The sequence below is a fragment of the Anomaloglossus baeobatrachus genome, chromosome 1, assembly GCF_048569485.1.
Source record: "Anomaloglossus baeobatrachus isolate aAnoBae1 chromosome 1, aAnoBae1.hap1, whole genome shotgun sequence".
Lineage (NCBI taxonomy): Eukaryota > Metazoa > Chordata > Amphibia > Anura > Aromobatidae > Anomaloglossus > Anomaloglossus baeobatrachus.
The window spans coordinates 964234370-964260307 of NC_134353.1; positions in this window are offsets into that span (position 1 = coordinate 964234370).

Below are 25938 nucleotides of genomic sequence, written 5' to 3' on the forward strand. Positions count from 1 at the left end.
TGTAGTTTGCATGAGAAGATCATGGCCCAGACGGCCAGATACATAATAAGCAATGCACTTCTAAAAGTAGACGAAAGTGAAAGTTCTGGTTGGGGGAGGGGGTGCTGGCGATGAGGGGGGGATTGTCGTAAGTTGGCGCTGTGTTTATCACATCGCACACGTGATTGATTCTTTTATTTAGAAGTGAGTTTCCGCAGCCGGGGAGCGCAGTAAACACTCAATGATGGATGGAGAGGAGACGGTAATGGAGGTCTGTGCGGGAGCTGGATAATGATGTGGAGGGCCACACGCAGGCTGCGCGCCCCTTCCCTTCCTGCACATTAAATATGGGAATTTCCTCCATAAATATACACACTGCGTTCTCTTCCTATAAGTGTATAATGGGGGTCCCAGAGCGGAGCCTGAAGTAACCGGATGATTTTTCTACTATTAGCGCGGTGTCACCAGAGACTACGAGGGTTGTAAATTGTGAAGCTTTTCTGTAGGACACGTTCACTTCCGTCGTTTAGTGTGTGGTCCGGTATTTTGGAAATATTAGTTCAGTGACAAGAGGGGACCTATTGGCACCAAACTACTACATTGAGCTCTGATCATGCACTAATCAATGCCATAAAGTCCAGACGTTAGAGTAGGTGCTCCCGGGACGCACCGGCACTGTCCAACCCAGCAATCCTAATCAATTCCGTGTCACTAACCTATGGATCCAACGTGTGGCTTCTCCGGGAATATTCCACACTGACCTGTTATCAGTGACAGGTCCCATGCTCCGCTCATGTTGACCATGGTCTTCAAGGTGCTTGAAGGGCTTCGTGGATACAGATGTTCAGTTATCCACCATGCGGTCCCATTATTTCATGCCATTTCCCAGGCCAGTTCTGAGCTGCCACTCTTCTCTCTGATATTGTCGTAGTCAGAGCAGTCACTATTTGGATGGAGAACGAGACAATACAGTGATGAAGATGGCAACATCAGATACTATTATGGCACAATATTGGTCAAAAGGAACTGTGAGTGCAAGCTGGAGTCTTTGCTTGGTCATAGTGTGACGCCCTGGCCTATCAGGTCATCACAGGGTATTGTGCAATCTGCCCTTCTGTGCAATATCCACCTCTTCCTTGGTTATGGATCCCCAACTAACGGTGTTGCCAACAGCAGTGAATCAAAGTCCTAGGTACACTCTGCACCACACCCACCAGACACACCAGTGGACGGCCTGAGTGGAATAGGGCCGCCCACTTGGGGGGTTGGTAGGGGGAGGTCAGGAGTGTCAGCAGCAGTTCAGTTGAAGTTAGGAGATGAAGGAGAGAGGAGGTCAGGAGCCAGGCTCCTTGGAAGTAACTAGGTGACAGACGGTGGTCTGGCCCTAGTAGGCGCTGGACCCCCGGTCGCAAGGGATCATGGCAAGGGGCACGGAACTGTCAAGGAGGACAGCCGGCGGCCTTGCACCATCACTGGGCTGGGACCAGGGCACGACTGGGTACGTGGACCCTAGGTCAGGGAGTAGCTCCAGGCAACCTGACAATTGACCCGACGAGAACGGAGCCTTCAGGATCCGTTCTCCACCCGCTCGGGGTACTAGCGCAATGAGGGGGATAGGACTTTCCCACTACACGGTCCAGAAAATCCCAAGCGTGAACCCTGAGAGCAAGCTCCCACAGTTAGCCATACTGGGGAGCGGGACCCGACTAGTTCCACACTACCGGAACCAACAGAAAAGTAACTTAGTGCTAGGAGGCAGGTCATGGATAACCAGGCAGCACCATTGGGGACAGGACCCGAACTAGCTCCCCTCAGCGACAGCGGTATCCAGAACTTTGCTTTATCCCGTTGTCAGTGTCAGCTATATGGACTGAGTTTGTACGAAAGTGGCCCCTGCACTCCCCACGGCATTCCCCAACACCATCACCGAGTCCCGGGGTATCCCCCCCTACTCGTGGAGGGTCCTAACACCTGGCTGCCCATTCCATCGCCCTCTAAACACAATCCCCTGTAAATACCCCCTTCGTTTGAGGAGCCGCACGACCCCCGGGTCCGGAGACGCCCTCGAGCCACCGCGGATCAGGATCCGAGCAGCCCGGCTGTTGAGGTGGGGGCGGCACAATAGGATGAAAGGAAGGTGGATCTGGATGAAAACCAAAATGAGTGTTGTACCCAGACAAAGTCATGTTCCTCATCTTCCGAAAAGGAGAAGGCCCTGCGGGATGGGACAGACTGAGGGGAGATTCACCTGGCATCGAGTATAAGGACGCAAAACAAGCTGGAGCTTCTACTGTGCTCCTCTGTGGCCCCCACTATAGCGCTGAGCTTATAGAGCATGTAAATATTAAGTTAGTACTACTCACCCCCACTATTAGCTAGCTATGGCGTAGGCATTCACTGCATCTTCACAGCTTCTGTGCCCTTCGCCCAGGCTGTCCGCTCCATATGCATGAGTCTGCCCTTCTGCTTTCTGCTCATTCCCAGGCAGTGTGGGCGCACAAACTAATCCTTGCCCCATGTTGTCCTCTTACTCTCCCATGCAAGGAACTCAGTGCATATTTCACTCCTACAAGGACACAGCCCTCGCTCCTAATGTGCAGCACCTCACACCCCCTGACTGTTAGTGGTGGCACCTTGTCGGTCTTTGGATAGTTACCAGGCTCCTCGCATCTTCTCGCCCTACTACCTGCTCCAGTGACCCTATCCCCTCAAATCTCCTTCAGTCTCTCCCGGCTGTCACCACTCACCCAACTAAAATATTCAACCTCTCTCTTTCTTCCGATATCTTTCTCTTCTCCATCACAGTCACCATCATTAACCCATTACTAACAAAACCTAAACCAGAACAGCGCTGCAAACTACAGACCGGTCTGTAATCTCCCCTCATCTTTAAACTCCTGGAACGCCTGGTCCACTCCCGTCTAATCCGCCATCTCTCGGATTATTCTCTTCTCGCCGTCTACAATCCAGTTTCTGCTCCTTACATTCTACAGAAACTGCCGTCACTACACCCTCTAATGATCTAACAGCTAGATCTACTGGTCGCTGCTCCCAGGTGATCCTCCGGGATCTCTCTGCAGCATCTGACATTGTGGATTCGTAAACAGGATCCAAAAATGCAACGGCGCAGTAAAGGCGACTCAGTGATGAGGGATAATCCAGAAACAATGTAGATGACTATGAAGAGGCCGATCAGTCAGTGATATACAAAGTGTAGATGTGATATGTTATATACAGATATTAATGATTCTAAATATCAGGTATTATGTAACGTTACCTTAACCCCGGTGTCTCTGTCAGTGAAACGTCAGTGTCGCCCCAACTGGTCCCCACTTCCCTTATCTGAATGATTCAGTAAAACAAATAATACGAACAGGGACTAACGGGACTACGGTAAAATTCACTAAGGCGCAAGTCCAGTTCTATTTAGTAACTTTTCTCAATTAGCACCGAAGTTAAAGCCCGGCTCACTCGGAACTTCCGTCTCCTGTACTTGGTAATCAGCTTTTGGTCTTCAGCGGTTGACATACGAGGTCTGGTCTCCTCTGGGATCAGAACACTCTTAGGTTCTTCTACTGTAGTAATGGCACAAATCCACTTCACTACTCACACATCTTTTTCTTCTCAAGCCACAGCTGTCACGTGACCCAACTTCTCCATCAAACTCTTCCTTGTAGGAACCACACTCTCCGTTCTTCAGTTCCTGTCTGTCCAGTCCAACCAGCAGATGGTGCTATTTACTTGCCTGTACTGTGAGTGCATCGTCTCTTCACCACCCCCTTACATTCCTCCTCTCTTTTAACTCGCCAGTCCTTGGGAGAGAAGAACCCTTGTGCACCTTGATGTTCTTCGAGGGCGGTCCTAATATTGCCAGCAACTGAGCACACTCGTGGGTCTTTTGCACGATGTGTTGCCATATGAATTTCATCCTGTGCATACCTCGTAGGTGGGACACTAGCATCGGCACGCTCTGTTCTATGGAACTCCTCTTGAGGGGACTCAGCAGGGACACTCATGACTTCTAGTGCTTCCTGCGGAGGTTAAGTTTTGGGCCCATTTTCTGATTTCTGATTGTTCCACTGGAGATGGAAGCACCACTTCATGGGGTTCTGTGGGTACCGCAAACAACTTCTCCTCAGCATCAGCCCTTCCTGATGCAGCATTTCACTGTTTCTTTGAGTGTTTGGGCCTTGGCTCCTCTACTTGAGACACGCAAGGGTTGAGCATGTTCCATACTCAGCTGGGTGCCTCTTCCTCTCCTTCAGGTTGAACTTCATACGCTGGGTTATCGGGATGATCCGTGCTCATCACTCAGTGAAGAGTTGACTCCCATTGATAATCCAACTTGTTCTTGGGATGCCTATCCCATACCAGCACCCAATCCCCCAGTTAGAGTAGCTCTTCCTGCACTGGGTTTACATCTGGATGATCAAGCTCCCAAAATTTCTCTTCCACCCGTGTCTGCAGCCGATGCCGATGCCCTCGCACCCAAATTATTGTACTAGTTTCAGTGTAATCTTTTTTTGGGTTGAGTGCCAGTCCGGTGATCTCTCCAACTACATTCCAACTAAACAACAGCATGAATGGCCTGTACCCCGTGGTGGAAAGGACTCGATTGTTGCACACCCACATTAGTTCTGAAACTAATTCGGGCCACCTCATCTTCCAACCTTCCTCCAATGTCCTTAACATCTACAACAATGTCTTGTTAAAGTTATCACAGGCTCCATTCCCTTGATGATGGTAAGGTATTGTTCGAGACTTGTCAATGCCATAGAGTCGATGTAATTCATCCATGACTTTCCCTTGGAACCAGGCTCCCTGGTCAAAGTGGGTCCTCTTTGTGCACATGCACATGCGGATAAAGTCTTGGCAGATCAACCTGACTGCCAACTTGGCCATCTGGTCCCTGATCTGCGAATTTGGTGATCGGTTATGATTTGGTTGTGAGACAAATCAATATTAAGGTAGTCGACTATATGCACTTCCAGTGGCTCAGCCGTCAAGATCACCTGGGTGGAGGCCCTCTGTTCTGGAGGCTTGATCAGCTCACACTTGAAGCACCTTCTGCAAACTTCTACCACCCAAAATAGCTGAGGCCAATACACAAGCTGCTGCAACCAACGGAAGGATTTTTCTATCCCAAAGTGTGCGCCCCTTTTATGTGCCTCCTTTGCCAGGCTTAACACCATCCATTCTGGTATAACTACCTGCCATGTGGTTCCAAATTCATGAGTCAGCTGTATCCACCTGTATAGCAGGCCGTTCTTCATGCAGAGCCGCTGTCAATGCCCTAGTGTTTGCAAGGCATTAATCAATAAGGCTCCTCTCACTTACCTACTGGGATTCGGCTTAAGGTCACCCACTTTCACAGCTTCTCCAGCTCAGGATCAGACTGTGCAATTGTACCCATTCATCTCTTGGGTGTCCCAGTATTCAGGTTGATTGGAGCTACCGACTCCTGAGCAGCAACCAAGGCCTTTACAAGGTGCCTAAAGTCTTGGTTGTCATCTCCCTCTAATTAGTCATCTACTTCACTCTTGAGTTACCCTGGACAGTGCAACCACATGTGTATTTTCAGCCTTCGAACTGTGGAATATCTTATATCGATATTTGGACATCCTTGTAGCCCATCATTGCTATAGTGCTCCCAGTTTTACATTTTTTAGGTTGGCGAGTGGATTGTTATCAGTCTGCACAAGAACTTCTGACCCCTACATGTATTTCGCAAGCCTCTCAGTCATGGCCCACACCAGTGCTAGCAACTCCAGTTTGAATGAGCTTTAGTTATCATGGTTCTTATTCAAGTCCTCCACCTCTAACTACCACCTCCATCCTTCCTACCACCCTCCGCCTTCCCTTCCTGTACGCCTCAGGGCAACGGAACCGTTGCGAGCCACCCCGGGACGACGCAGAGGATTCTGCACCCCCGGCCCGGCGACCAGTAGGTTAAAACACCTGCCCCGTGGGACGCTACATTTGATCCTCAGTGCTTCATCTATGAAGTCTGGTTCTCAATATTTGGTCCTCGGTGCTTGACCAATGAATTCTGGTCTCCTCTGGTATCAGATCACTTTCAGATACTTCTACTGCAGTAATGGCCATGAGTTCCCGCTCCGCTGCTCCCATATCTGGGAGGTGGATCAGGTGCATCTGGCAAAGCCCTGCAGAGAGGACTGTCACATCACAGAGGGATGCTTCTACTGCAGAAGTCCTAATCACCTGACCCGTTTTTGTTCTGGAAAGTCTGGAAACTTCCAAACCTAGAATCCGTAGGAGAAGCTACCCTCGGTGAGAGCAAGTCTTCTCTGTCCTTATGCATATCCAAGTCCGTATCTTGTGGTAGCACCCAATTAACTGAGCTGGCCTGCCTGGACTCCGGTTTGCTATCAAATTCCTATCCAACAACTTCAAGCTCCCATAACAATGTCGTCCATGTTTGGAAAGTATGGAAATCCTCTGTCGCAGGCTATCCTGTTCATCAGCAAGCATGTTGAACTCTGAGTAGGAAGAGAAGATTGCGTTCTACGCACTTCCAGGACTATCACACCCATTGTTGCTGGGTCTGCCGTGACTTCAGATGCACGAGTTTGTCTTGGGCTGGAGATCTGGAGATTTGCTCAGATGTGGTCAGTCCTGTCACGAAAATGTATTGTTCCGTTTCACCCTGCTCGACCCCCTGTGATGCCCTCAAAACTTCCGGGGCTGTGGTCTGCCTACCGGGCTTACGCGGATGTCATCGACAAGAGGAAGATTGAGACTCTGCCACCACTTAGGTCATATGATTGCAGTATCTATCTACTTCCCGTTTCCACTCCTCCCCGAGGCCGTATCTACCCTCTGTCACAGGCGGAAACCCAAGCCATGCCTGAGTACAGTCATGGCCAAAAGTTTTGAGGATGCTACAAATATTAATTTTTCCAAAGTCTTCTGCTTCAGTTTTTCTAATGGCAATTTGCATATACTCCAGAATGTCATAAAGAGTGATCAGCTTAACAGCAATTACTTGCAAAGTCAATATTGGCTAAGAAAATGAACTTTAACCCCCAAAACACATTTCAACATCATTGCATTCCTGCCTTAAAAGGAGCAGCTAACATTGTATAAGTGATTGTTCCAGTAACACAGGTGTCGGTGTTGATGAGGACAGGGCTGGCGATCAATCAGTCATCATTAAGTAAGAATGACACCACTGGACACTTTAAAAGGAGGCTGGTGCTTGGTATCATTGTTTCTCTTCACTTAACCATGGTTATCTCTAAAGAAACACGTGCAGCCATCATTGCTCTGCACAAAAATGGCCTAACAGGGAAGAGTATCGCAGCTACAAAGATTGCACCTCAGTCAACAATCTATCGCATCATCAAGAACTTCAAGGAGAGAGCTTCCATTGTGGCCAAAAAGGCTCCAGGGCGTCCAAGAAGGACCAGCAAACGCCAGGACCGTATCTTAAAACTGTTTCAGCTGCGGGATGGGACCAGCAGCAGTGCCGAGCTAGCTCAGCAATGGCAGCAGGCTGGTGTGAGTGCTTCTGCACGCACTGTGAGGCGGAGACTGCTGGAGCAAGGCCTGGTTTCAAGGAGGGCAGCAAAGAAGCCACTTCTCTCCAGAAAAAACATCAGGGACCGACTGATATTCTGCAAAAGGTACAGGGAGTGGACTGCTGAGGACTGGGGGAAGTCATTTTCTCAGATGAATCCCCTTCGATTGTTTGGGACATCTGGAAAACAGCTTATTAGGAGAAGAAGAGGTGAGCGCTACCACCAGTCTTGTCTCATGCCAGCTGTTAAGCATCCGGAAACCATTCATGTGTGGGGTTGCTTCTCAGCCAAGGGAATCGCACCACTCACAGTCTGGCCTAAAAACACAGCCATGAATAAAGAATGGCACCAGAATGTCCTCCAAGAGCAACTTCTCCCAACTGTCCAAGAGCAGTTTGGCGCCCAACAATGCCTTTTCCAGCATGATGGAGCACCTTGCCATAAAGCAAAGGTGATCACTAAATGGCTCAAGGAACAAAACATAGAGATTTTGGGTCCATGGCCTGGAAACTCCCCAGATCTTAATCCCATTGAGAACTTGTGGGCAATCATCAAGAGACGGGTGGACAAACAAAAACCAACAAATTCTGGCAAAATGCAAGCATTGCTTATGCAAGAATGGACAGCTATCAGTCAGGATTTGCTCCAGAAGCTGATTGACAGCTGCCCGGGAGAATCGCAGAGGTCCTGAAGAAGAAGGGGCAACACTGCAAATATTGACTTGCTGCATTAACTCATTCTAACTGTCAATAGAAGCTTCTGGTCTCATAATATGATTGCAATTATATTTCTGTATGTGATGTAAACATCAGACAAACAATTAAAAACCAGAGGGCAACAGATCATGTGAAAATATCATTTTGGTGTCATTCTCAAAACTTTTGGCCATGACTGTACATCAAGGAGAATCTGTCAAGAGGATTGATCCAGAGGTCCTCCTCATTGGCCAGAGCCGGGTTGCTCTTTGTAAAGAAAGAAGTGATTCCTTGCACCTCTGTATCGATTATAGAGGACTCAACCAAATGACGGCCAAGAATAAGTGACTGTAGCCGCCTGCATCTGCTAAAGTCCTCTGGTTGCCCTGTCATCAGGGTAGTTGTGGACAGATTTTCTAAAATGGCTCATATTACCCCACTGTCCGGTTTGCCTTCCGCCTCTGTGCTTGTTGAACATTTTACCCAACATATTTTCTACCTGCATGGCCTACCTCTACACATTGTGTCCAACAGAGGGCCACCTGTAAGCTGCTGGATGTCACCATGGACTTCTCGACTTCCTACCATCCATAGTCCAATGGCCAACTGGAGCAAGTAAACCAATTTCTGATGCATTTCTTGTTGCACTTCGTCAACAAACACCATTGAGACTGGGTCAAGCTTCTTCCATGGGCGGAGTTATTCTACAATAATCATGTGAATGAGTTCTCTGCTAACTCTCCATTCCTTATTGTGTAGGGACAGCAGCCAAAATCCTGATCGCTGCGGCTATCTCCTCTGCCAACACTGCGGCCGATGCTCTCAACAGTTCTTCAAGATCTGGTCAGAGACCAAGTCCTTCCTGGAGCAGGCCTCCATCCGAATGAAGATGCACACGAATAAGAGACACCTGGATACTCCCTTCTTCCAGCCCGGAGACAGGTATGGCTCTCTTCTAACTACGTCTGTATCAAGATGCCATCCTACTAGTTGGGACCCCATTTTACGGATTAATGCCGTGTCCTACAAGCTGAAGCTTCTGACCTCCTTACATTTCCCTAACTTGTTCCATGTGTCTCTCCTCAAACCTGTCATCCTGAGCCGCTACTTCAGGAACCTTGATACGAGGTAAAACCTTGTTCTCGGAGGACTGGAATGGTTTTAAACCTGAGGAGAGATTATGGGAGCCCAAGGAGAATATTAGTGCCCCTCTTCTGCTTAAGAAATTGCTGGAAAAAGAGGGGCGTAAGGGTGGGGTTCTGTAATGCCGTTACTGGCCTCCCCGCACTGTCCTGCCCCTTCATCCGGCTGGGACGTTGCACACTCTCCTTCCCGGCCACTCATCGGTGGCTTCTGCGCCACAGCTCCTGCCATGCCACGCATGTGTCCTGGGAGCCAACTTACTTCATGCCCTAGTCTTAAAGGGCGGGCACGCCCTAACCCAGAAATGCCTCTCAGCCTATGGCTATGTTATTTGAATGCCCCTATTATACTGATGGCCGGGCCACACACTTTTTGGCATTTACCTTTTGTGCCCCTCTATTTCCTGATAGAGTGTAGCTTGGTATCTGCTGGACGAAGAGTAAATGACATAGAGGACGTAAAAAATCATAAAAGCCATCACATCGCGACAATGAGCACCCGAACAGGATGGTCCTAGCTCTAGAATTAAACCTCTGTAAGTGCCAGCAGTCTCCACACCTGACAGCTAAAAACCTGTCCGTGGAGGGTTATATAGACAAGAGGCACAACCCAAAACTGCGAGCCGCACGCCTGTATGTACAGAGTGCAAAAAACACAGAGAAATGATCTGGAGCACATGGCAATATAGGTGCAATGTGTTGTTCCACGTTCATCCGGCTCCCAACCATCCTGGATTGAGCGGGCCTGTCCCGATTTGAGGTTGCAGTCCCGCTGTCCCGGCAGGTCAGGGCTTTGTCCCGACTTCTACTCACGCTCTCTTCCCTCCTTGGGGGCCGTCATCTCTGCACTCCCCACACATTCATTAAGTAAACACTTTTGTTGTGTTGTTGTGATCTTCACCGCAGCTATAGCTATGAGCCTCAGCCGGCACTGACACGACGTGGAGACTTCTCCGTACCTGAATCTGCAGATCATACCGGTACATAGCGATACATTAGTGCACTGTGTTTCTATGTCCCTGTACTCTACAGGGAGAATAAAAAAACTAAAACATAATGAAAAGCAAATACAATGGAGGACTTTTTTGGGGCCATTATACCAATTAGAGGACTATTTGGCGGCCATCATACAATTTGGAGGGCTATTTTGGGTGTAAATCCTACTATTTGGGGGACTATGTGGGAACCAATCATACCTTGTGGAGGGCCGCTTTGGGCCACCATACAGTGTTGGGGTCTCTATGGGGATATCATAATTTGGAGGTACTGTAGGGTCATCATACTGTGTGTGTGGAGGGTCCTGTGGAGTGATTTTCTGGGTATCTTACAGTGTTTGGGGGGCACTTTTCTTGGCATAATGCTTTATTAGGGCCATCAGAGGGGAATCTTAGTGGGTGGGAAGACTAAGGGGCTTCAGAACGAGTAAAATTACTTTGTTAGGGATTCAAAGTTGTGGGCTATGCTATTCTGTGACCCCGCTGAATGTTATTTTTTTAATGGGGGGGACCAATCAGGACTTTTGCTATGGGACCCCATGATTTCTATATACGCCCCTGATACTTTCCATATATTACTGTAAAACAACTGCACTGATAAAATATCTGCAGTCACAGACCTCATTATACCGACCATCAGTGACCGGATCATGTGTGCATGTCATTATATCCCATCTGTCCGCACTGCAAATACAGAGCAACGACTCCACCTAGTGGATGAAGAAAGAATGTACAAAAAGAGCATTTATTTCAGTAATTCAATACAAAAGGGAGACAAACACATGTATTATATAGAGTCATTATACACAGAAGGATCTATTCCTATATATTATATAGAGTCATTACACACAGAAGGATCTATTCCTATATATTATATAGAGTCATTACACACAGAGGGATCTATTCCTATATATTATATAGAGTCATTACACACAGAGGGATGTATTCCTATATATTATATAAAGTCATTATACAAAGAAGGATCTATTCCTATATATTATATAGAGTCATTACACAAACAGGGATCTATTCCTATATATTATATAGAGTCATTACACACAAAGGGATCTATTCCTATATATTATATAGAGTCATTACACACAGAGGATCTATTCCTATATATTATATAGAGTCATTACACACAGAGGGATCTATTCCTATATATTATATAGTCATTACACACAGAGGGATCTATTCCTATATATTATATAGTCATTACACACAGAGGGATCTATTCCTATATATTATATAGTCATTACACACAGAGGGATCTATTCCTATATATTATATAGAGTCATTACACACAGAGGGATCTATTCCTATAAATTATATAGAGTCATTACACACAGAGGGATCTATTCCTATATATTATATAGTCATTACACACAGAGGGATCTATTCCTATATATTATATAGAGTCATTACACACAGAGGGATCTATTCCCATATATTATATAGAGTCATTACACACAGAGGAGCTATTCCTATATATTATATAGAGTCATTACACACAGAGGGATCTATTCCTATATATTATATAGAGTCATTACACACAGAGGATCTATTCCTATATATTATATAGAGTCATTACACACAGAGGGATCTATTCCTATATATTATATAGAGTCATTACACACAGAGAGAACTATTCCTATATATATTATATAGAGTCATTACACACAGAGGGATTTATTCCTATATATTATATAGAGTCATTATACACAGAGGGATCTATTTCTATATATTATATGTAGTCATTACACACAGATGGATCTATTCCTACTTTTATATAGAGTCATTACACACAGAGAGAACTATTCCTATATATTATATAGAGTCATTACACACAGAGGGATTTATTCCTATATAATATATAGAGTCATTACACACAGAGGATCTATTCCTATATATTATATAGAGTCATTACACACAGAGGGATGTATTTCTACTTTTATATAGTCATTACACACAGAGAGAACTATTCCTATATATATTATATAGAGTCATTACACACAGAGGGATTTATTCCTATATATTATATAGAGTCATTAAACACAGAGGAATCTATTCCTCTATATTATATAGAGTCATTACACACAGAGGGATCTATTCTTCTATATTATATAGAGTCATTACACACAGAGGGATCTATTCCTCTATATTATATAGAGTTCTTACACACAGAGGGATCTATTCCTATATATTATATAGAGTCATTACACATAGAGTGATCTATTCCTATATATTATATAGAGACATTACACACAGAGGGATGTATTCCTATATATTATATAGAGTCATTACACACAGAGGGATCTAATCTTATATATTATATAGAGTCATTACACACAGAGGATCTATTCCTATATATCATATAGAGTCATTACACACAGAGGGATCTATTCTTCTATATTATATAGAGTCATTACACACAGAGGGATCTATTCCTCTATATTATATAGAGTTCTTACACACAGAGGGATCTATTCCTATATATTATATAGAGTCATTACACACAGAGAGATCTATTCCTATATATTATATAGAGTCATTACACACAGAGGATCTATTCCTACTTTTATATAGAGTCATTACACACAGAGAGAACTATTCCTATATATTATATAGTCGTTACACACAGAGGGATCTATTGCTATATATTATATAGAGTCATTACACACAAAGGATCAGAGGTCTCAAACACGCGGTCCGCGGGCCACATGCGGCCCCTCAGGCTGCTTCGTGCAGCCCCCAGGCCCGTGCCCCTGGTGACTATCGTGGCCGGTGCAGGTGCCGCAGCCACTGTCTGCGCTTTATGGCTGTGTGCACATGTTGCGTTCTATTCCGCAGCGTGTAAGTCACTGCATATGTGTCTCAGAACGCAGCCGAAGTGCTGCGTTCTGAGACGCATTGTTTACTGCAGAATTCCTGGAGCATTCCTGCGTTCTGGATGCTTTCTCTGCCATAGACAGAGTGGGAAAAGCATCCAGAACGCACATTTTTCACAGTGCGGTCCCACTCGGCTCTGCAGCATCCCCATAGACTTGCAGCAGAGCAGAGTGGATCCGCACTGTCAAAAAGAGCATGGCTGGCTGCGAGACAGAGCCGCGCGATCAGAATGAACTCCACCCGACTTCATTGTGATCGTGCGGCTCTGTCTGTGTGCCATGGCTTGATTTGCGGTCACAGGTGAAGGACTCACCGGTGACAGCAAATCCCCTGACTGACTGAAGTGAACCGCGCGATCAGCAGTGCCGTCACTCAGGTTACCCACGGCCTGCTCGAGTCCTCCACCCGAGACCTGTGCCCGCGGGTAACCTGAGTGACGTCTCCGCTGACAGCGCTTCTCCCTTCAGTTTCTGCGTGGAGCTGATAGAGAGCGGTCGTGTTCTACGGCCGCTCCTGTCAGCTTCATGTAGCAGAGCTGGATGCATCGCGGGACCTCGTGTGGATTGCGTCGGACCTGGAGGGGTATTTGGGGATTTTAATAAAGTGGTGAAAGAGGGGTTTTTTTTGTCTTTTATTTCAAATAAAGGATTTTTTGGTGTATGTGTTTATTTACTTTCCCTTACAGGTTAATCATTGGGGGTGTCTCATAGACGCCTGCAATGATTAACGTAGGACTTAGTGGCAGCTATGGGCTGCTGCCATTAACTCCATATTACCCAGATTGCCACCGCGTGTGCAATGACTCTATATAATATATAGGATTAGATCCCTCTGTGTGTAATGACTTTATATAATACAGTGCCTTGCGAAAGTATTCGTCCCCCTTAAATTTTTCAACCTTTCCCCACATTTCAGGCTTCAAACATAAAGATAAAATGTTAATGTTCTGGTGAAGAATCAACAAGTGGAGACAATTGTGAAGATGAAGGAAATGTATTGCTTATTTTAAACTTTTATAAAAAATAAATTGAAAATTTGGGCTTGCAATATTATTCATCCCCTGTAAGTGAATCCTTTGTAGCGCCCCCTTTTGCTGCGATTACAGCTGCAGTCTCTTGGGGTATGTGTCTATCAGTTTTGCACATGGAGAGGTGAAATTCTCGCCCATTCTTCCTTTGTAAACAGCTGGAGCTGAGTGAGGTTGGATGGAGGCGTTTGTGAACAGCAGTTTTCAGCTCTTTCCACAGATTCTCGATTGGGTTCAGGTCTGGACTGTGACTTGGCCATTCTAACACCTGGATACGGTTATTTGTGAACCATTCCATTGTAGATTTTGCGTTATGTTTGGGATCATTGTCTTGTTGGAAGACAAATCTCCGTCCCAGTCTCAGGTCTTTTGCAGACTCCAACAGGTTTTCTTCAAGAATGGTCCTGTATTTGGCTCCAAACATCTTCCCATCAATTTTACCATCTTCCCTGTCCCTGCTGAAGAAAAGCAGGCCCAAACCATGATGCTGCCTCCACCATGTTTGACAGTGGGGATGTGTGTAATGACTCTATATAATATATAGGATTAGATCCCTCTGTGTGTAATGACTCTATATAATATATAGGATTAGATCCCTCTGTGTGTAATGACTCTATATAATATATAGGATTAGATCCCTCTGTGTGTAATGACTCTATATAATATATAGGATTAGATCCCTCTGTGTGTAATGACTCTATATAATATATAGGATTAGATCCCTCTGTGTGTAATGACTCTATATAATATATAGGATTAGATCCCTCTGTGTGTAATGACTCTATATAATATATAGGATTAGATCCCTCTGTGTGTAATGACTCTATATAATATATAGGATTAGATCCCTCTGTGTGTAATGACTCTATATAATATATAATATTAGATCCCTCTGTGTGTAATGACTCTATATAATATATAGGAATACATCCCTCTGTGTGTAATGACTCTATATAATATGTGATTAAATCCCTCTGTGTGTAATGTCTCTATATAATATATAGGATTAGATCCCTCTGTATGTAATGTCTCTATATAATATATAGGAATAGATCCCTCTGTGTGTAATGACTCTATATAATATATAGGAATAGATCCCTCTGTGTGTAATGACTCTATATAATATATAGGATTAGATCCCTCTGTGTGTAATGACTCTATATAATATATAGGAATACATCCCTCTGTGTGTAATGACTCTATATAATATGTGATTAAATCCCTCTGTGTGTAATGTCTCTATATAATATATAGGATTAGATCCCTCTGTATGTAATGTCTCTATATAATATATAGGAATAGATCCCTCTGTGTGTAATGACTCTATATAATATATAGGAATAGATCCCTCTGTGTGTAATGACTCTATATAATATATAGGATTAGATCCCTCTCTGTGTAATGACTCTATATAATATATAGGATTAGATCCCTCTGTGTGTAATGACTCTATATAATATATAGGATTAGATCCCTCTGTGTGTAATGACTCTATATAATATATAGGATTAGATCCCTCTGTGTGTAATAACTCTATATAATATATAGGATTAGATCCCTCTGTGTGTAATGACTCTATATAATATATAGGATTAGATCCCTCTGTGTGTAATGACTCTATATAATATATAGGATTAGATCCCTCTGTGTGTAATGACTCTATATAATATATAGGATTAGATCCCTCTGTGTGTAATGACTCTATATAATATATAGGATTAGATCCCTCTGTGTGTAATGACTCTATATAATATATAGGATTAGATCCCTCTGTGTGTAATGACTCTATATAATATATAGGATTAGATCCCTCTGTGTGTAATGACTCTATATAATATATAGGATTAGATCCCTCTGTGTGTAATGACTCTATATAATATATAATATTAGATCCCTCTGTGTGTAATGACTCTATATAATATATAGGAATACATCCCTCTGTGTGTAATGACTCTATATAATATGTGATTAAATCCCTCTGTGTGTAATGTCTCTATATAATATATAGGATTAGATCCCTCTGTATGTAATGTCTCTATATAATATATAGGAATAGATCCCTCTGTGTGTAATGACTCTATATAATATATAGGAATAGATCCCTCTGTGTGTAATGACTCTATATAATATATAGGATTAGATCCCTCTGTGTGTAATGACTCTATATAATATATAGGATTAGATCCCTCTGTGTGTAATGACTCTATATAATATATAGGATTAGATCCCTCTGTGTGTAATGACTCTATATAATATATAAGATTAGATCCCTCTGTGTGTAATGACTCTATATAATATATAGGAATACATCCCTCTGTGTGTAATGACTCTATATAATATATAAGATTAAATTCCTCTGTGTGTAATGTCTCTATATAATATATAGGATTAGATCCCTCTGTGTGTAATGACTCTATATAATATATAAGATTAGATCCCTCTGTGTGTAATGACTCTATATAATATATAAGATTAGATCCCTCTGTATGTAATGACTCTATATAATATATAGGAATAGATCCCTCTGTGTGTAATGACTCTATATAATATATAAGATTAGATCCCTCTGTGTGTAATGACTCTATATAATATATAGGAATACATCCCTCTGTGTGTAATGTCTCTATATAATATATAGGAATAGACCCCTCTTTGAGTAATGACTCTATATAATATATAGGAATAGATCCCTCTGTGTGTAATGACTCTATATAATATATAGGAATACATCCCTCTGTGTGTAATGACTCTATATAATATATAGGAATAGATCCCTCTGTGTGTAATGACTCTATATAATATATAAGATTAGATCCCTCTGTGTGTAATGACTCTATATAATATATAGGAATAGATCCCTCTGTGTGTAATGACTCTATATAATATATAGGATTAGATCCCTCTGTGTGTAATGACTCTATATAATATATAATATTAGATCCCTCTGTGTGTAATGACTCTATATAATATATAGGAATAGATCCCTCTGTGTGTAATGACTCTATATAATATATAAGATTAGATCCCTCTGTGTGTAATGACTCTATATAATATATAGGATTAGATCCATCTGTGTGTAATGACTCTATATAATATATAGGATTAGATCCCTCTGTGTGTAATGACTCTATATAATATATAATATTAGATCCCTCTGTGTGTAATGACTGTATATAATATATAGGAATAGATCCCTCTGTGTGTAATGACTCTATATAATATATAGGAATAGATCCCTCTGTGTGTAATGACTCTATATAATAGTTAGGATTAGATCCCTCTGTGTGTAATGACTCTATATAATATATAGGATTAGATCCCTCTGTGTGTAATGACTCTATATAATATATAAGATTAGATCCCTCTGTATGTAATGACTCTATATAATATATAGGAATAGATCCCTCTGTGTGTAATGACTCTATATAATATATAAGATTAGATCCCTCTGTGTGTAATGACTCTATATAATATATAGGAATACATCCCTCTGTGTGTAATGTCTCTATATAATATATAGGAATAGACCCCTCTTTGAGTAATGACTCTATATAATATATAGGAATAGATCCCTCTGTGTGTAATGACTCTATATAATATATAGGAATACATCCCTCTGTGTGTAATGACTCTATATAATATATAGGAATAGATCCCTCTGTGTGTAATGACTCTATATAATATATAAGATTAGATCCCTCTGTGTGTAATGACTCTATATAATATATAGGATTAGATCCCTCTGTGTGTAATGACTCTATATAATATATAGGATTAGATCCCTCTGTGTGTAATGACTCTATATAATATATAATATTAGATCCCTCTGTGTGTAATGACTCTATATAATATATAGGAATACATCCCTCTGTGTGTAATGACTCTATATAATATGTGATTAAATCCCTCTGTGTGTAATGTCTCTATATAATATATAGGATTAGATCCCTCTGTATGTAATGACTCTATATAATATATAGGAATAGATCCCTCTGTGTGTAATGACTCTATATAATATATAGGAATAGATCCCTCTGTGTGTAATGACTCTATATAATAGTTAGGATTAGATCCCTCTGTGTGTAATGACTCTATATAATATATAGGATTAGATCCCTCTGTGTGTAATGACTATATATAATATATAGGAATAAATCCCTCTGTGTGTAATGACTCTATATAATATATAAGATTAGATCCCTCTGTGTGCAATGACTCTATATAATATATAGGAATAGATCCCTCTGTGTGTAATGACTCTATATAATATATAGGAATACATCCCTCTGTGTGTAATGTCTCTATATAATATATAGGAATAGATCCCTCTTTGAGTAATGACTCTATATAATATATAGGAATAGATCCCTCTGTGTGTAATGACTCTATATAATATATAGGAATAGATTCCTCTGTGTGTAATGACTCTATATAATATATAGGAATAGATCCCTCTGTGTGTAATGACTCTATATAATATATAAGATTAGATCCCTCTGTGTGTAATGACTCTATATAATATATAGGATTAGATCCATCTGTGTGTAATGACTCTATATAATATATAGGATTAGATCCCTCTGTGTGTAATGACTCTATATAATATATAATATTAGATCCCTCTGTGTGTAATGACTGTATATAATATATAGGAATAGATCCCTCTGTGTGTAATGACTCTATATAATATATAGGAATAGATCCCTCTGTGTGTAATGACTCTATATAATAGTTAGGATTAGATCCCTCTGTGTGTAATGACTCTATATAATATATAGGATTAGATCCCTCTGTGTGTAATGACTCTATATAATATATAAGATTAGATCCCTCTGTATGTAATGACTCTATATAATATATAGGAATAGATCCCTCTGTGTGTAATGACTCTATATAATATATAAGATTAGATCCCTCTGTGTGTAATGACTCTATATAATATATAGGAATACATCCCTCTGTGTGTAATGTCTCTATATAATATATAGGAATAGACCCCTCTTTGAGTAATGACTCTATATAATATATAGGAATAGATCCCTCTGTGTGTAATGACTCTATATAATATATAGGAATACATCCCTCTGTGTGTAATGACTCTATATAATATATAGGAATAGATCCCTCTGTGTGTAATGACTCTATATAATATATAAGATTAGATCCCTCTGTGTGTAATGACTCTATATAATATATAGGATTAGATCCCTCTGTGTGTAATGACTCTATATAATATATAGGATTAGATCCCTCTGTGTGTAATGACTCTATATAATATATAATATTAGATCCCTCTGTGTGTAATGACTCTATATAATATATAGGAATACATCCCTCTGTGTGTAATGACTCTATATAATATGTGATTAAATCCCTCTGTGTGTAATGTCTCTATATAATATATAGGATTAGATCCCTCTGTATGTAATGACTCTATATAATATATAGGAATAGATCCCTCTGTGTGTAATGACTCTATATAATATATAGGAATAGATCCCTCTGTGTGTAATGACTCTATATAATAGTTAGGATTAGATCCCTCTGTGTGTAATGACTCTATATAATATATAGGATTAGATCCCTCTGTGTGTAATGACTCTATATAATATATAGGAATACATCCCTCTGTGTGTAATGTCTCTATATAATATATAGGAATAGATCCCTCTTTGAGTAATGACTCTATATAATATATAGGAATAGATCCCTCTGTGTGTAATGTCTCTATATAATATATAGGAATAGATCCCTCTTTGAGTAATGACTCTATATAATATATAGGAATAGATCCCTCTGTGTGTAATGACTATATATAATATATAACTTACACGTGAAATTGATGCGTCTGTGTGTAATGACTCTATATAATATATAGGAATAGATCCCTCTGTGTGTAATGACTCTATATAATATATAATAAACACGTGAAATAGATCCCTCTGTGTGTAATGACTATATAATATATATAAAAAAACACATAACAAAGATCCCTCTGTGTGTAATGACTCTATATAATATATAACTTACACGTGAAATTGATGCTTCTGTGTGTAATGACTCTATATAGTATATAGGAATAGATCCCTCTGTGTGTAATGACTCTATATAATATGTGTTTCACTTTTCTTATTGAATTACTGAAATAAATAACTTTTTGATGCTATTCTAATTTATTGAGATGTTCTTGTATATCACAGGAATGGTTGGGGCATATAAATCATAGGAGACATGGGGGCCACAGTATATACATCACAGGAAAGGATGGGGCATATACATTGCAGGAGGGGCTGGGAGTATATATACATCAAAGAGGTCATGGGGGCATATACATAACAGGACAGCCTGGGGCATAGACATTACAGGGGAGGTTGGGGGCATATACATCACAAACGTGGCTGTGGTGATATACAGCATTGAAGGATTGTATACATCACAGGAGACCCTAGGGCATATACATCACAGGAGATGCTGGGAGCATATACATTGCAGCAGTGGCAGAGGCATCTATACATCACAGGAGGCGCTGGGGCATATACATCACAAGAAGGGGCTTGGGGCATATACTGTACATTACGGGAGACAGTTCAAAAGTTTGTTCTCCTCCAGACAATTTTGTCTTTTCCATGAAGAATTATACTTTTATTTATCAGATGAGCTGCATAATGAATATCCAGACAGTAACGAGGTAGAAATAATGATTTTTGATTGAAATAATAATTTTCTCTTCACACTTGGCTTTCGGCACAGATCGCTCCTTTGCAGCAATTCCAGCTTTGCAGAGCTTTGGCATTCTAGCTGGTAATTTGCGAGGGTAATCTGGAGATATTTCGCCCCATGCTTCCCCCTCCACAAGTTGGATTGGCTTGATGGGCACTTTTTGGTACCATATGGTCAAGCTGCTCCCACAACAGCTCTATAGGGTTGAGATCTGGTGACTGGGCCACTCCATTACAGATAGATACCAGCTGCTGCTTCTTCCCTAAATAGTTCATGCATAATTTTGAGGTCTGCTTTGGGTCATTGTCCTGTTGTAGGATGAAATTGGCATCAAATCAAGCGCTGTCCACAGTGTATGGCATGGCGTTGCAAAATGGAGTGATAGCCTTCCCACTTTACCAGCACCAAAGCAACCCCAGATCATCACATTACCTCCACCATGCTTGACAGAAGGCGTCAGGCAGTCTTCCAGCATATTTTCAGTAGTTCTGCATCTTACAAATGTAGTTGTGTGTGATCCAACACCTCACACTTGGATTCATCTGCCCATAACACTTTTTTCCAATCTTCCTCTGTCCAATGTCTGTTCTTTTGTCCATATTGATATTTTCCTTTTATTAGCCAGTCTCAGATATGGCTTTTTCTTTGCCACTCTGCCCTGAAGGCCGGCATCCCGGAGATGCCTCTTCACTGTAGACGGTGACACTGGCGTTTTGCGGGTCCTATGTAATGAAGCTGCCAGTTGAGGACCTGTGAGGCGTGGATTTCTCACACTAGAGACTGTAATGTGCTTGTCTTGCTGCTCAGTTGTGCAGCGCGGCCTCCCACTTCTCTTTCTACTCTGGTTACAGCCTGTTTGTGCTCTCCTCTGAAGGGAGTAGTACACACCACTGTAGGAAATCTTCAGTTTCTGGCAATTTCTCGCATGGAATATCCTTCATTTCTAAGAACAAGAATAGACTTTCGAGTTTCACATGAAAGTTTTCTTATTCTGATCATTTTGAGAGTTTAATGGAACCAACAAATGTAATGCTCCAGATTCTCAACTAGCTCAAAGGAAGGTCAGTTTTATAGCTTCTCTAATCAGCAAAACTGTTTTCAGCTGTGCTAACATACTTGCACAACGGTTATCAAGGCATTTCTAAACATCCATTAGCCTTCTGGCTGTTCTGGTGTTGGAAATGGGCCTCTATACACCTCTGTATATATTGCAAAAACAGACGTTTGCAGCTAGAATAGTCATGTACCACATTAACAATGTATAGAGGGGATTTCTGGGTAATTTAATGTTAACTTCATAGAAAAAAATGTGCTGTTCTTTCAAAAATAAGGAAATATCGAAGTGACTCTAAACTTTTGAACTGTAGTGTACATCACAGGAGACGCTGGGGCATATACATAACAGGGGAGGGCTCGGAGGAATTTACATCGTTATGGAAGCTGGGGGATAGAGACTTGGCTGTGGGGCATAGACATCACTGAGGGGCACAGACACAACTGTGGGGTATATACATCACTGGGGGGGTACAGATATCCCTGGGGGCACAGATAGCCCTGGGGCTACTGGGAGGCACAGACAGCCCTGGGGATGCTGGGGGATAACAGAGAGCCCTGGGGATGCTGGGGGATAACAGACAGCCCTGGGGATGCTGGGGGATAACAGAGAGCCCTGGGGATGTTGGAGGGGGCACTGCCAGACTTGGGGATGCTGAAGAAGGGACAGACAGCCCTGGAAACACTGCGGATGAGCACAGACAGCCCTGGGGATGCTGGAGAGGTACACAGACAGCCCTGGGGATGCTGGGGGGCACACAGACAGCCCTGGGGATGCTGGGGGGGGGCACAGACAGCCCTGGGGATGCTGGGGGGGGGCACAGACAGCCCTGGGGATGCTGGGGGGGGCACAGACAGCCCTGGGGATGCTGAAGGATGCACAGACAGCCCAGGGGATGCTGGGGGAGGGGGCACAGACAGCCCTGGGGATGCTGGGGGGTGCACAGACAGCCCTGGGGATGCTGGGGGGTGCACAGACAGCCCTGGGGATGCTGGGGGTGCACAGACAGCCCTGGGGATGCTGGGAGGGGGGGCACAGACAGCCCTGGGGATGCTGGGGAGGGCACAGACAGCCCTGGGGATGCTGGGAGGGCACAGACAGCCCTGGGGATGCTGGGGGAGGCACAGACAGCCCTGGGGATGCTGGGGAGGGCACAGACAGCCTTGGGGATGCTGGGTGGCCACAGACAGACCTGGGGATGCTGGGGGGTCACAAACTGTACTGGGGACACAAACTGCACTGGGTCCCCTGGGGACACAGACAGATCTGAGGACTCTGGGGGCACATACAGAACTGGTGGTGCTGGGTCAGCTGCTCCTCTTCTGTGGGGCTGGAGCACATCGCACGCCTTCCCCGCCCACAATGTACGTCCATACTGTGGCACTGGCCCGCCTGAGGACGTAATCCTTCAGCGTATGCATGGCAGCATTCAGCATTGAACGCTGCGTGCGGAGTTTAAAGGGCCAGCGGCTAATAAGACACGGCTGCCACCCGAGCACTGCGGTCCCTGGGAATCTGCCCGGGGGCAGCAGAAAGTTCTGTAAATATCCGTGATACCCGCTGCAGTAGCGCCTGTGACCATCAGGGGGCAGAGTGTACTGGTTATCATGCTGCATATGACTGTGCTGTGATTATATTGGATCAGGAGGAGATGATTTCACGGCTCCTAATTACCAGTGGTGGGAGACGCCGGGAACCTTTAACTAATTAACTATTGAGGACGACATTATAGAGACATTCTGAGCTCCGCTGTGTAATGCGCCATAAAAAGCTGCTGGAAAAATAATAAATTACCACGAGCCCCGACCTGGACGCACGTTAACCCCACGGCAGGTGACAGCCCCCGCTGACCCCTCCTGACTGCAATGTGTCTCTGATTAAAGATCCTCTGCTTTATAGAAAGGACAGATTTTCATTTCAATTACTTACTGCCTGTTACTGAGGTTACCAGCCACCTCTGCAGGCCATTCTTACAATAGAGCACTGCTCTGAAGCTTTTTGAATAGGTGAATCCAGCCAGCTTCAGTGTCACTGCGAGGATTCGATACTCCATAGGCAAAGTTGTCTCCTTTAGCCGCATCCGAAATCGCACTGTCTGGACCAACAACACGGCAAAGCCGCCGGCAATCAAGCAGGGCTGCTGCAGCCTCTATAGCTAGGTTACTATTGTCTCTGAGCTTGTGGGTAAGAGATTCACTGCTATGAAGTCTCCCATACACAGCACTCACAGATAAGGGGGACTCCTGCTCTCCTTACTCTACGTAACACATGGCCACAAGCAGCAGCAGCAGCATGGAGGATATTATACAGCAGCATGGAGGATATTATACAGCATTAGCATGGAGGACATTATACAGCAGCATGGAGGACATTATACAGCAGCAGCATGGAGGATATTATACAGCAGCAGCATGAAGGAAATTATACAGCAGCAGCATGGAGGACATTATACAGCAGCAGCATGGAGGATATTATACAGCAGCAGCATGGAGGACATTATACAGCAGCAGCATGGAGGACATTACACAGCAGCAGCATGGAGGACATTGTACAGCAGCATGGAGGACATTATACAGCAGCAGCATGGAGGACATTATACAGCAGCAGCATGGAGTACATTATACAGCAGCAGCATGGAGGACATTATACAGCAGCAGCATGGAGGACATTATACAGCAGCAGCATGGAGGGCATTATACAGCAGCAGCATGGAGGACATTATACAGCAGCAGCATGGAGGACGTTATACAGCAGCATGGAGGATATTATACAGCAGCAGCACGGAGGACATTATACAGCAGCATGGAGGACATTATACAGCAGCAGCATGGAGGACATTATACAGCAGCAGCATGGAGGACATTATACAGCAGTACTGAGCAGTGTAGCTGTGAATGCAGCCCTGGGGTGAGATAAACACTTAATAGAAAGCAGCATGGAGGACATTATACATCAGCAGCATGGAGGACATTATACAGCAGTACTGAGCAGTGTAGATGTGAATCCAGCTCTCGGGTGAGAGAAACTCAATATTAATGTATGTTGCTGTTGTAGGGATAAACCACTTGCTGGAAAGCAGGAGTCGCATGGAGGACATTATACAGTAATACTGAGCAGTGTAACTGTGATGCCAGCACTGGGGGGAGGCAGAAGCAGCTGTGATGGGGTTACTCACTCGCCTTGCTTCTTAGAGGTTTAGCACAGGAAATCTTTCATTAAAAGTCACGCAGGTTTATTGAATCACAATCATGTAAACCGCTATTCAAAATAAAGCCGGAGTTCAGTCCATGACCCTCATGATACGCCTGCACAAGTTCCGATACACTGCTCAAGCCTCCACTCACTGACCCCACGCAGTATACACATCCCTCTCCGTAGGTACCATTCGGAGGTTTCACAAACCTCCATACACTGACGTCGGTCAGATGATGCAAACCCACTTTTGTTTTTCATTCGTTCGATTGGCATCACAACGTTTTGTCCATGGTCCCAGCTAGGAGAAGCAAAACCCCCCATTTCTCTGAAGGTTCCTTCCAGAGGTGTCACAACCTCTTATCAGCAGTCCATGTTACAAGAAGCAAATCCTCCCTTCTCTCAAAGGATTCCTTCCTGGAGATATCACAGTTTCCTCACACTGACCATGTGGCAAACAAACAGTCTCCATCTTAACAGATGAGACATACCCATGGGCGGAGGTATGTGGATAGCCAGACCTCCCTCTCTCCAGCTGTCTGTAAAACCTGACCCTGGTGCACCCTAGCAAGACTTGTGTCACTACAAGTACCAGAACGTAGATCCAGGTTTACACCACCTCTGTGATGGATATCAGTCACTATGTTACACAGCATGGAGGACAATATACAGCAGCATGGAGGACATTATACAGCAGCATGGAG